Genomic DNA, 10,961 nt, shown 5'->3' with positions numbered 1-10,961 from the left:
CATACAAAAGCCATGGATGCAGATGGGGGCTTGGTGGAGGCAGAGCCATAGAGTAAGACAGTTACGCAAACTCCTTTCACTTCATGGAGCCAGTCCAATGGCGGCTCTTCTACATAGACTTCTATTGGTGTGTCCCTATTTGAAGGCTTCAAATAGTATTAGGATGTTGTGGAATGCACTCCCCGTTGCAATCAGAACTGCAGCATCACTCCCAATCTTCCGCCGTAGTCTGGAGACCCACCTTTTCAGACTCCATCATGGCCCATAGCACTTATAGGCCGTGAGCCAGGACCCCAAATCTGGGGTCATCTGTACCGATGGGGTGAATAAGTCTCATAGTGATTTTTGGGAAGGTTTACATCCCTAGTGCTAGGAAAAATGTGATAGCATTGCATCTGTGGTAGCTTTCTGTGTGTTATCACTCCATTTATAACCACATGCCAAAACTCAATTTTCAAAATCCGAATGGAACATTCTACTTCAAACTGATGGTTCTCTCCTATTATTGATCATATATCTTTGAAGAATGGTTGGGATACAGCTCATACTATATATTTCTCTGAAAAGTTGTTAAAATTAGCACATCTAGAAATGTTATCTATTACAGGAGAGACAACATATAGGGACTATATATTACATGAGACGTACTTCTGTTTTCATGAAAGATGCAGCACAAAGGTTCCCGGATCTGTAAATAACTGTAAATATTTAAAACCATCTTAGAACATAAATTCTAATGAAATGTTTTATGAAATTCAATAAACTAAATATAGTGTAAGTGTACAGTGTAAGTAATGCATAAGATAACTTTCCGTTCACCATTACATCACCTTTTAGTCCATTTGACACTTCTATCTGTTCAATACCAAACCTAATAATGCTGTTTCATATTACGTTTTTGTTGTTGATTTGTATTTGGGGACAATTTTAGCTTGGTTGCCCAAACTTTGGTAATTGGCATAATCAAAAAAGGCCTTTATATCAGGTCAATCTCACATGTTAAAGGTCTGGTCAATGAAACAGAAACAACTATTTATATTTATATAACAACTTATACTTATACATTTGTAATAATAGCATAAGAAAATATGATAATATTTATCTTTTGCAACTACATTCAATATCTGTAAGCTTCAACTCATAATCAGGAACATAAAATCAACCTACCACATCCCCCTAGCCCTCCTGATTGGCAGCAATATCTTACCCAAATCCTGATCTACCTCATTGTCAAAAGTATATCCTCTTTATTATCAACATCACTTCTCATTTGTAGCTTCAACATCTCATCAGGTGTCAGGTCACCCTTAGCAAAATGTGGATCTCCCATCCAAATTGTGTGACATCACCTGAACTTTCAAATTGAGCTTGGTGGTCTGCCACATTCCACTTGTATATGAGTACAACTGTCGTGGTACAACAGCAGCAACAGATTGTTACATTGTGACACCCAACTCACCCAGCACATCAGGGTAGTCTGGGAAGTTCCCTGCCAGCAAAGTATTTTGTGCTCTGATCTTGCCTTTGCACATGGATATGAAGTTGCACAGGACTGTCCCATTGAAGGTCGTTAATGTCATGGCAATTATGTTTATGCACTGTCAAATAGGTCTACATCTATTCTATGGTAACATATAGCTGTATAGTCATATTATCCTGCTCATTACTGTGCACAAATGTATACATCTTTGTGTTTGAGCACAAATGCATTTTGAGAACCCCCACATTTTCAGTAAAGCGTGCACGCTGTGCGGCCCCCCACACACCATCATTCTACAGTTCAATCTAGTTGAATACCCCTGCTGTAGGTTACAACAACAAACAGCTGCATATCAATGGTAAGGTGAATATTGTGCATGTCAACCAGTGACCATACTGTATCTGCTGCATGCTTGGACACACCTGCTTATGAGACAGACATTGACCTGACCTTTAGCACATAAGATTGACCTACTTATAAGAAATGTATTTTATGTGACAGTTATTCTGTTCATTTTGTAATTGTATTGTTTTTACATAATGCAGTACAATAGAACATCACTTTGGGTGTGGTATGGACACCATTTTGGATTTGGCAATACATAATTAACTAGTGATGGGAGATTAATCGGCAAACACATCGGTATCGGACGATTTGAGTTGTTTTTAGATTAATCGGCATCGGTTTGATTAATCAGACCGATTACGTTTTTCAATAAACTTTTCCCTACTCCTTTTTCGAACATAGTAACTGCGAGAGTGAGGTCTAGCCAACACCAACTCAGGATTCCTGGATCGCTGCCCTCCACAATGTCCTATCCAACATCAGGTTATTGAGCTCTGCAGTGTTGTTAGCCAAGCTGTCGCGCCGCAGCATGTCTACATAGGTGGTACGCTTCTTTCCCCCCCTTGGCTTTGCCCTGGGTTTGGCTCCCATAGTCAATTTACTTGCCTCAAGTTCTGGGTACCTGACGCAGTGCCCTGCTATGGTCCCCATAGAAGAGGTCCACATTTCTGATGTGACACCTAGTGCCATTCGTAGCATTCTTGTGTAGACTCCATCCAGGGATTTTTCCTGTTGTACTGTGAGGGTCCATGTCTCGACAGTATCTATGAACAGCCGCCTCTTAAGGTCTTCTCCCATGTCTGATTTCCACACTCTCCTCATCCTGTGCAAGGCTTTCCAGGCAAGTGCTCTCCGAACCTTCAGATCCTTTTCAGTTGAGGCAGTCCAGGCCCCGAGGTACTTGAAGTCCTCGACTCGCTCGAGCACCGTCCCGTCTGCAGTGGCAATGGTTTTGTCCTCTGTGTTGACTGTCATTACCTTTGTTTTCTTGGTATTGAGCTTGAGGCCGAACTTGGACCTTGGCTCGAGTCTGGCTGTAGCTTGACTCTATCATCTGGACCAACTTTTCTGGAACTCCGTAGGCACGTAGAATACTCATGAGTTTCCCCCGGTGGATGGTGTCGAAAGCCTTTTGGAAGTCAATGAATGTGATCACCGCTGACAGGTTGCGCTCCCATACCCCTTCCAATATCCTCCTCAGTGCCAGTATCTGCCCGACTTTCGAACACAAACATAAGTTAAGGATTATGAAAGATCATTATTATTATTATTTTTGGACGTTTATTTCCTTTGTCTTTTCTCATTTATATTTTAACATGTTTGGAATAAATAAAAAAATGAAAAAAATGAAATGAAATTAATGAATCAGTCTGTCTTTACAGATAAACAAGCCCAAAGTAACAGTTTGAACAGATCTACAAGCTCACAATATTATAAAGGTATTTAAGTTAGATGTGACTTGCCTAAGCCTGCAGTGCAGACACCCTGTTACATGGATTTTTCAGAATGGACAAAATGATAATCTTTCAATACAGAATGACATTGGTAATATTGGTTATCGGCCATAACAGCAATTAATTATATCGGATATCGATATCGGCCAAAATGTCTCATCGGCACATCCCTATAATTAACTGATCACTTTCACTGATTCAGCCACATTCCAAATAATGATGAATTAGTATTAGTTATAGCCATGTTAAGCTCCTGGCAGCCATATTGGACGCCATCTTGAAAATGACGCCTTTCCAGAACATATATTTTCCTATATTTTCAGTATATTCTTAAGCATGCCTAGAGGTACCAGAACCAATTGGAAAAACCTTTTCTATCATTTTTGGGGGGTGTATTACAAATTTTTTTTTTCATATTGATCCATGCAATTTTCGCCTAGTGTTATAAAATAAAATGCATGATAGCACTCATAAAGCTACCACGGGTGCAATGCTATCACATATTTTCTAACTCTAGACATGTATACCTTCACAAAAATCACTATGAGCCTTATTCAGCCAGATGGTACAGACCAACCCCCCTGGCTCACGGACTATTATCCTACCCCCTTAGATAGCACTTTTTAGACTTAGATAGCATTTGAAACAGACTTATAGCATGTCATGTAGACAGCACAATAATTGCATTGTATGTAGTCATAGCACATCATAGTACATATGTATAGCATAGTATAGTATATATGTATAGTTAATATGTAATGTGTCATTATATAGATATGTTCTAGTTACGTTCTTAGCTTACGCATGTTTCTTGATAAATGCATTTTATATATGTGATGTATTCCCTTACTTTTGTTCTTGCCTAATGTAAGTCTCTCTGGATTAAGAGCGTCTGCTAAATGCCTAAATTGTAAATTGTAAATTGATGTTGATATTCATTCTGTATTCATCGTATAGGGCCCCAAATCACACCTTAGAAAGCAAGAGTGTATTTCAAGTGTTTTTTGACTGGGGAGTCATATTTTCACCCCCTTCCGTAGCGAAGTATTGCAGGACAGTCCAATACATCGATACGGGACAGTATTTAGATGTTGATATTCATTTTGTATTCATCTGTAGGGCCCCAAATCACACCTTAGAAAGAGCACGAGTGTCTATTTCAAATACAAAGTGTTTTTTGACTGGTGTCTGGGGAGTCATATTTTGACGGCAGTAATTGCCTGTCATAATTCCCCCCTTCGTATCGAAGTATTGGACAGTATTAAGATGTTGATATTAATTTTGTATTCATCTTTAGGGCCCCAAATCACACCTTCAAAAGCACAAGTGTCTATTTCAAGTGTTTTTTGACTGGTGTTAAGCTTAGACTCTTATATACCAGTTAGAAGTAATACAAATTGCAGACAGGTGCTGTTTTATGGCTTTTCTGAGGGAGCTAGGATAAGGACTAGCTGTCACACTTTTAGGAAATTCAATAGACATCTATGTTGAAAGATACCCTTCTATTTCAATTTTTGAGGGGCACTAGCCCCTCCTATTTCCAGCTTTTGGGGTATGTGCAGTGTGTGTGTGTGTGTGTGTGTGTGTGTGTGTGTGTGTGTGTGTGTGTGTGTGTGTGTGTGTGTGTGTGTGTGTGTGTGTGTGCGCTCGCGCGTGCGTGCGTGCGTGCATGCGTGCGTGCGTGCGTGCGTGCGTGCGTGCGTGGCCGCACGGCGTTAGAGAGAGAGAGATACTGTCAACAGCTGGAAACAAAGGATGCAAGTGATACGGGTGAGATGCTACCTCTGCCCAGTAAGTCATCTTTACTAACAGTTCAGATCGTGAGTCTTCAACATGGGGTCCGGGACACTTAGGGGGTCTTCTTAGTTTCTACAGGGGGGGCAACCAGATCTTTTTTTCTTTACATTCACTTGAACCATCCACGTCCATTGAACCAGACGTCCACAAACACAACACCAGAGGCAGCTCCACAAATCACGTTCAACACAGATTTGGCTCAAACAAGGGGTTCAATTTGTTCTATAGAGCACCAAAGTCTGACGTCACTTTCAGCAGAGGGCGCCAATACACAGGTTCATGTATTTTGTTATTTGCAGTGAAATCTCCATAGGGCGATTTTAGGTCGCTTTATATAAGAACTGTGTTTGAAAAATAAACCGACGACCCCAGCCTTTCTGTCAGGGGAGTGGCTGTGCGTCGTTAATGATGTCCATTCATATTTGATACAGCCAGTTTCTGGAGAAAATGGAATGAATGTGAAACTACATATGAAGGCAATGTCGCTGCTAATATACGTCACGCCCAGCTATCAACACATTGCGTTCCTGAGATTCCTCGTTCCTCAGCTGGAGACTCGTACACGAAATATTAAATATCAATAAAACAAAAATAAACGTAATTAACATTCAGTTTCTGTTGTGCGACGGGCAGATGCAGCCACCCACCTACCCGGAAATGTAGTCTCTGGCTCGTTTCTAAAGCTTTTTTTGTTACTCTTTGGGTATATTTGTACATTTCCACCTTCAGTCGATGCTTCATATCCATATGAGTGAAAAGGCCGGGGTGATCGGTTTATTTTTCAAACACAGTTCTTATATTAGTCGATCTAAAATCCCCCTATGGAGATTACAATGCAATTAAAAGGTAGACGAACCTGTGGATTTACGCCCTCTACTGACAGTGACGTCAGGACTTCGGTGCTCTATTGCTATGCCACCAAAATGTGAAATGCCCTACCAACAGTCATAAAAAAGTCCTTGTATATTTAATTATCTGTCAAATGTTTCTATGAATTGAATACTCAGAACCCTAATGGAAACAAGCCATCTCTCTGGCGAGGACCCATATTTCCAAATGAGATGAGGATCAAATAGATCAAATGTATTTGCTATGCTCTTATCATTTTATTGGTTCTGTTTTGTTCTTTTTTTGTGTGTTTGTGTATTGTGTCTATAAATTACATTTACAATGAGTGAGCCTTTTCCTTTTTTATATATATAATGTATAAAATTATAATTAAAATGATCTTCAAATCTTATTGGAAGTGATTTTTAGCCTAACCCCCAACTATGTCAAGAAACAGCCATGATTTAATGATTATGGGAGCATGCTTAGATTTAACCCTTATGAAAATACTTAGAAATCCAAACTGAGAGAATGGGTGGGTCATCTCTGTGTTCCAACAGCAGAGGTCACTGTGTCCAAAGCCTTATATGTTGGACAGAGGGCAGCTGTCTGGGACAGTTTCTATTCCACAATGAGAATCTGCAATTCATTGATGGAATTGTTGTATTTTGTCTCCATATAAAGTCATTGAGGAGTCAGATGAAGCACTGTTTGTTTAGAATGGTCAAATGGTTTGTTTTTTGTCTCAAATTCTATTCTAGTTTTCTATGTGATGAGTGTACATGTATATTTTGAGTACTTTATGAAATTTACAATTTACAATTTAGGCATTTAGCAGACGCTCTTAATCCAGAGCGACTTACATTAAGCAATAACAAAAGCATGGCATACATCACATATATAAAAAGTAGTTATCATGTATGTGATGTATGCCATGCTTTTGTTATGTCACGGTTTGAATGTTGATTGTAATCACTCACCACCACCATGCATCTCGGGCCAAGGCCAAAGCCTGCATCACAGGGGGATTCACAGCACCACTAAGATGGAATTTCAGAGACCCGTTTGAGAAAATGGGTCCCATCATGGCGGTGCAGCCCAGGCCCAGGATTAACCCCCACGAGGGCTCAAAATTGTTTGAGAAAATGGGTCCCATGGCAGTGCAGCCCAGGTCTCACAGTAATATATTCCTGACGTGTCCAGGTTGCCATATTGAGTACACCGTTAGCCAACACAGGGAGCTTCTGTCTCACATTGACTACTGCCCAAAATTATTAATTCAGACAACAAGTGCAGTTCAAAGTGCTTCACAGGAACCCTGACCACCTGCAGTATCAAGAACAAACCCGGTTGGATTTGTTCGGATTGGAAGGAATGTAATTTAATCCATGCTTGTCCCCCATTTGTATTGAGAGGGCAGAAGAGGACTTAAGACCCCCTTTGCGCTGCCATACATGATTTTACTCTAGATTCTCTAAAATGTATCTAGAGTCTGTACATTGTGTTTATATATCAAATGCTAACAATGAGATTACTTGAAATTTTACAAATGTAGGAAATTATATTCTTTGGAGAAATGATTAGAGAGCATAATACATGCTTAAAGGACCACTTCACCACTCTTTTCAACCTGCCTTCATATAATTGGTCCTCCTCACTGATGTTCATGATAAAATGCCACAATTCTTTTGTACTCGGTCTGTGTCTCATATGAGGGCGGTGGGCAGTTCAGAAACCCGTCCACCAGTGATATCATCGATGGGGAATCAAAGGTAATAGAAACTGCAAGGCTTTCTATTCCTGAAAAGTTGCAATACGATAATGGAAGCCATTGTTCTCACGATAATGAAAATCTAAATATATATATTTTAAAATCTTATTTAAGATGATGCTTATGAAGATAGGTTGAAAAGTGGTGAAGCGGTCCTTTAAGACTGTCATACGATTGCATATACCATAATACTAATTACAATGTGCAAGTACCTGTTCAATCTGTATCCTCCCACTTGGTTCTATCATTCTACAATTTAACATTTCCTATCAGTCCTATGCTAAATAACTATACATTTCTGTCTCTGCCAAATGTCTTAGTCTGGTGAATGATTTCCATGCAATAAGGGGAATACATCAGTATTCTGTATCTAGTATGTAGTAATACCTGTATTTTGTCTGCTCATTTCTTTGTGTAATCTCTTACAATTCCACTTGTTCCACTTCTCTATCCTGATTGGATAAAATTGGTATCCCGATCTGAAAATACATTTTCTGTTTAATAAAACGTTGGAGAGACATGGAGACAGCTGTTACTGAACTAACACTCCGAGTGTTAGTGTTAGTTCAGTAACAGCTGTCTCCATAGCATAGCAATGAGTATGGCCCCTATACTATCACAATTATAGAGCTTTTTAACACTTATTTTAAGCAAAGAAAATCACTTAGGCCTACCCTAACTTTAAGTCTGATATAGCCATAGCACCGTAAAGGGATAGTTCACAAGTTTGAACTTACTTGACTTATTCCTGTAGGCTCCTAGGTGGAGCATAGGGCCGCAATCACATAGCCTGGCTAATAAGCCAGACTAATATCACACAACACTGTCGCGGTATATCAGTCTGGGCTGGCTCCACTTGGATTTCATTTCCCGGGGAACATTTTCTCTTTGACGCAATTGGTCAGAGCTACTGTCAGTCAAAAGTCTCAAGCATTGAACGTCACTGTACCAAAGCCCGCCTATATTGCATACCGTGTCCCGATTGGTCCGACCTGTTCTCTGCTGTAGGAAAGAGGCGTGCTACTGAGCCTCGCCAGACCGTAATCCGCTGGTAGGCAACTTTTTTTTGCCAACGGCTGATTCGGTCTGGTTTATTAACCAGGCTAGCAATCACACCCCGCCATCGGACTCTGTTTTGAGCAGTTTTCTTCAGCTGGGCCCACGATGAAATGAAATGAAATGAAATCTATATTTACCCAGGGTATCTGGGCTAAGCTCAAGAACTTGTTTCCAGCCAGGCCCTGCTCATAGAACACATTTCATCGTAGTGGTTGATGCCTTGTTCAAGGGCATTTCAGCGGTGGTAATTTTAACGTGTCGGACGGCTGATTCGAACTGGGAACCTTCCGGTATCTAGACCGCGCCGCTATCCGTTCGGCCACCGCTGCCACAAACGATAGTCCGGTGGTCTTTGCCTCAATGTCTCCACTGATCTTCTCCAGGTCTGTTTTGGCCTCCCCACTTTTCTTTTGCCCTGTGGGTTCCAGTCCAGTGCTTGCCTAGTGATGTTGTCAGTAGGTTTTCGGAGGGTGTGTCCAATCCACCCCCACTTTCTCTTCTTCACATCCTGGCTGATGGAGTTTTGGTTGGTTTTCTCCAACAGGCTGGCATTTGATATTGTATCGGGCCACCTGATGTTCAGAATGCGCCTTAGGCATCTGTTGACAAATGTCTGGAGTTTGTTGGTGGTAGTATTTGTCACTCTCCATGTCTCTGATCCATAGAGGAGAACTGACTTGACGTTGGTGTTAAATATTCTGGTCTTATTTCGGAGGGACAGTGCCTTGGAGTTCCAGATGGGTCGTAGCGTGGTGAAAACGTGTCTGGCCTTGTTTATTCTGCTTTTGATGTCATCATCTGATAAGTTTGAACTTAAGTTGTATGAAATAAAATATTAGCCAACTTTCGTTCAACTTTGACCCCTCTATCACATGGAACTATTTTTTGGGCGTGTGATAGAGGGGTAAAAAATGAACGAAAGTTGCACTATATGGTAGAAATAGGTCAACAATACAAATTACGCTAGTTTTGTGAATTACTTTACTTTTAATGGGTGGCCCCCAGGCCCCAGTAGGTGGCCTTGCCGAGCCATGGGGCCCATAGGGCAGGAGCCTATCTCCTGTTTCTGTAGCGTGAGGCAGCTTGATGTACAAGTACAGCCCCTGAACATGACGCTAGTATGTCGCAGGGATTTACCCCCAATCCAACCCTTGATGCTGAGTGTCAAGCAGGGAGGCACTGGGTCCCATTTTTAGAGTCTTTGGTATGGGCCGGGGATTGAACCCCGCGACCTCCCAGTCTCAGGTCAGACACTCTAACCACAAGGCCACTGAGCAGGTCCAGGCCTCAGTGCCCCCCAGAAAATGACCGGAACGGCAGAACTCCCACCACGGGACTCGGGCAATCAATGAATACAGTTGCAACCACTATATTAATGGCAAGTATTTCATACAGCTTTAAGTTAAAAAATTCTGAACTATCCCTTTCAGCCTACAATCACCTACTATCGCCAATGGCATATATCTTCTGTCAATCATTAATCAATGAAATAGGCCTATATAGAATAGCCATAGGCCTATACAAAAAGTATACATCCAGAATTATTAATAATTTTAATAAAGGGAACGGGATCACACCACAACGAATGGCCACCATGATGTTGCTTATGAGATTGAGCCAATGTATGGGACAGATATAGGCCTATCTTGAAATACAATTTGTACTTAATGCAAATTAGCCTACCATATGACTAGTGAGCCTACAATTGAGAGTGTTCCCCCCCACCGCCCCCCCCCTTTATTCCCTCACTGTATATGTTTATTTTCCCTTTTTACCTCCATTATGATGAATTCCTGTTCTGTTCTTTGTCTATATAGAAGTGTCTATTTGTACGTCTCTAAATGTTTTGATGAATGGTGGACCCTGTTGTAAACAAGTGTAATGCTTAATTGGGTCGTCCACTCACAGTTAACAGCCTTTGTATTGAGTTTGTGCTTGAAATGTACTGTAATTCTGCAAACTGTTAATACAATTTTCAATCAATCAATCAATGGCATGGCATTATTAGAGATAGCCTATGACTCATGTGGTTCATTAAATGTTAAAAATGCTTGCCAAAAATTGCATCATACCATTACCTACTAAAGCATGCGTCGGGGGTCGAGGCACGGGCAGGCATAAGGTACTTTTTTGTCGAAATACACAACAAATGTTTATGCCTAATTGTTTCTGATAATAACCAATATTACACTCAACAAAATCTCAATTTACAGACAGTACATAATGG

Source organism: Electrona antarctica (genome assembly GCF_951216825.1).
Source record: "Electrona antarctica genome assembly, chromosome: 11".
NCBI classification, from domain to species: Eukaryota; Metazoa; Chordata; class Actinopteri; order Myctophiformes; family Myctophidae; genus Electrona; species Electrona antarctica.
The sequence above is the reverse complement of the archived record's forward strand: the minus strand, read 5'-3'. Positions refer to the sequence as shown.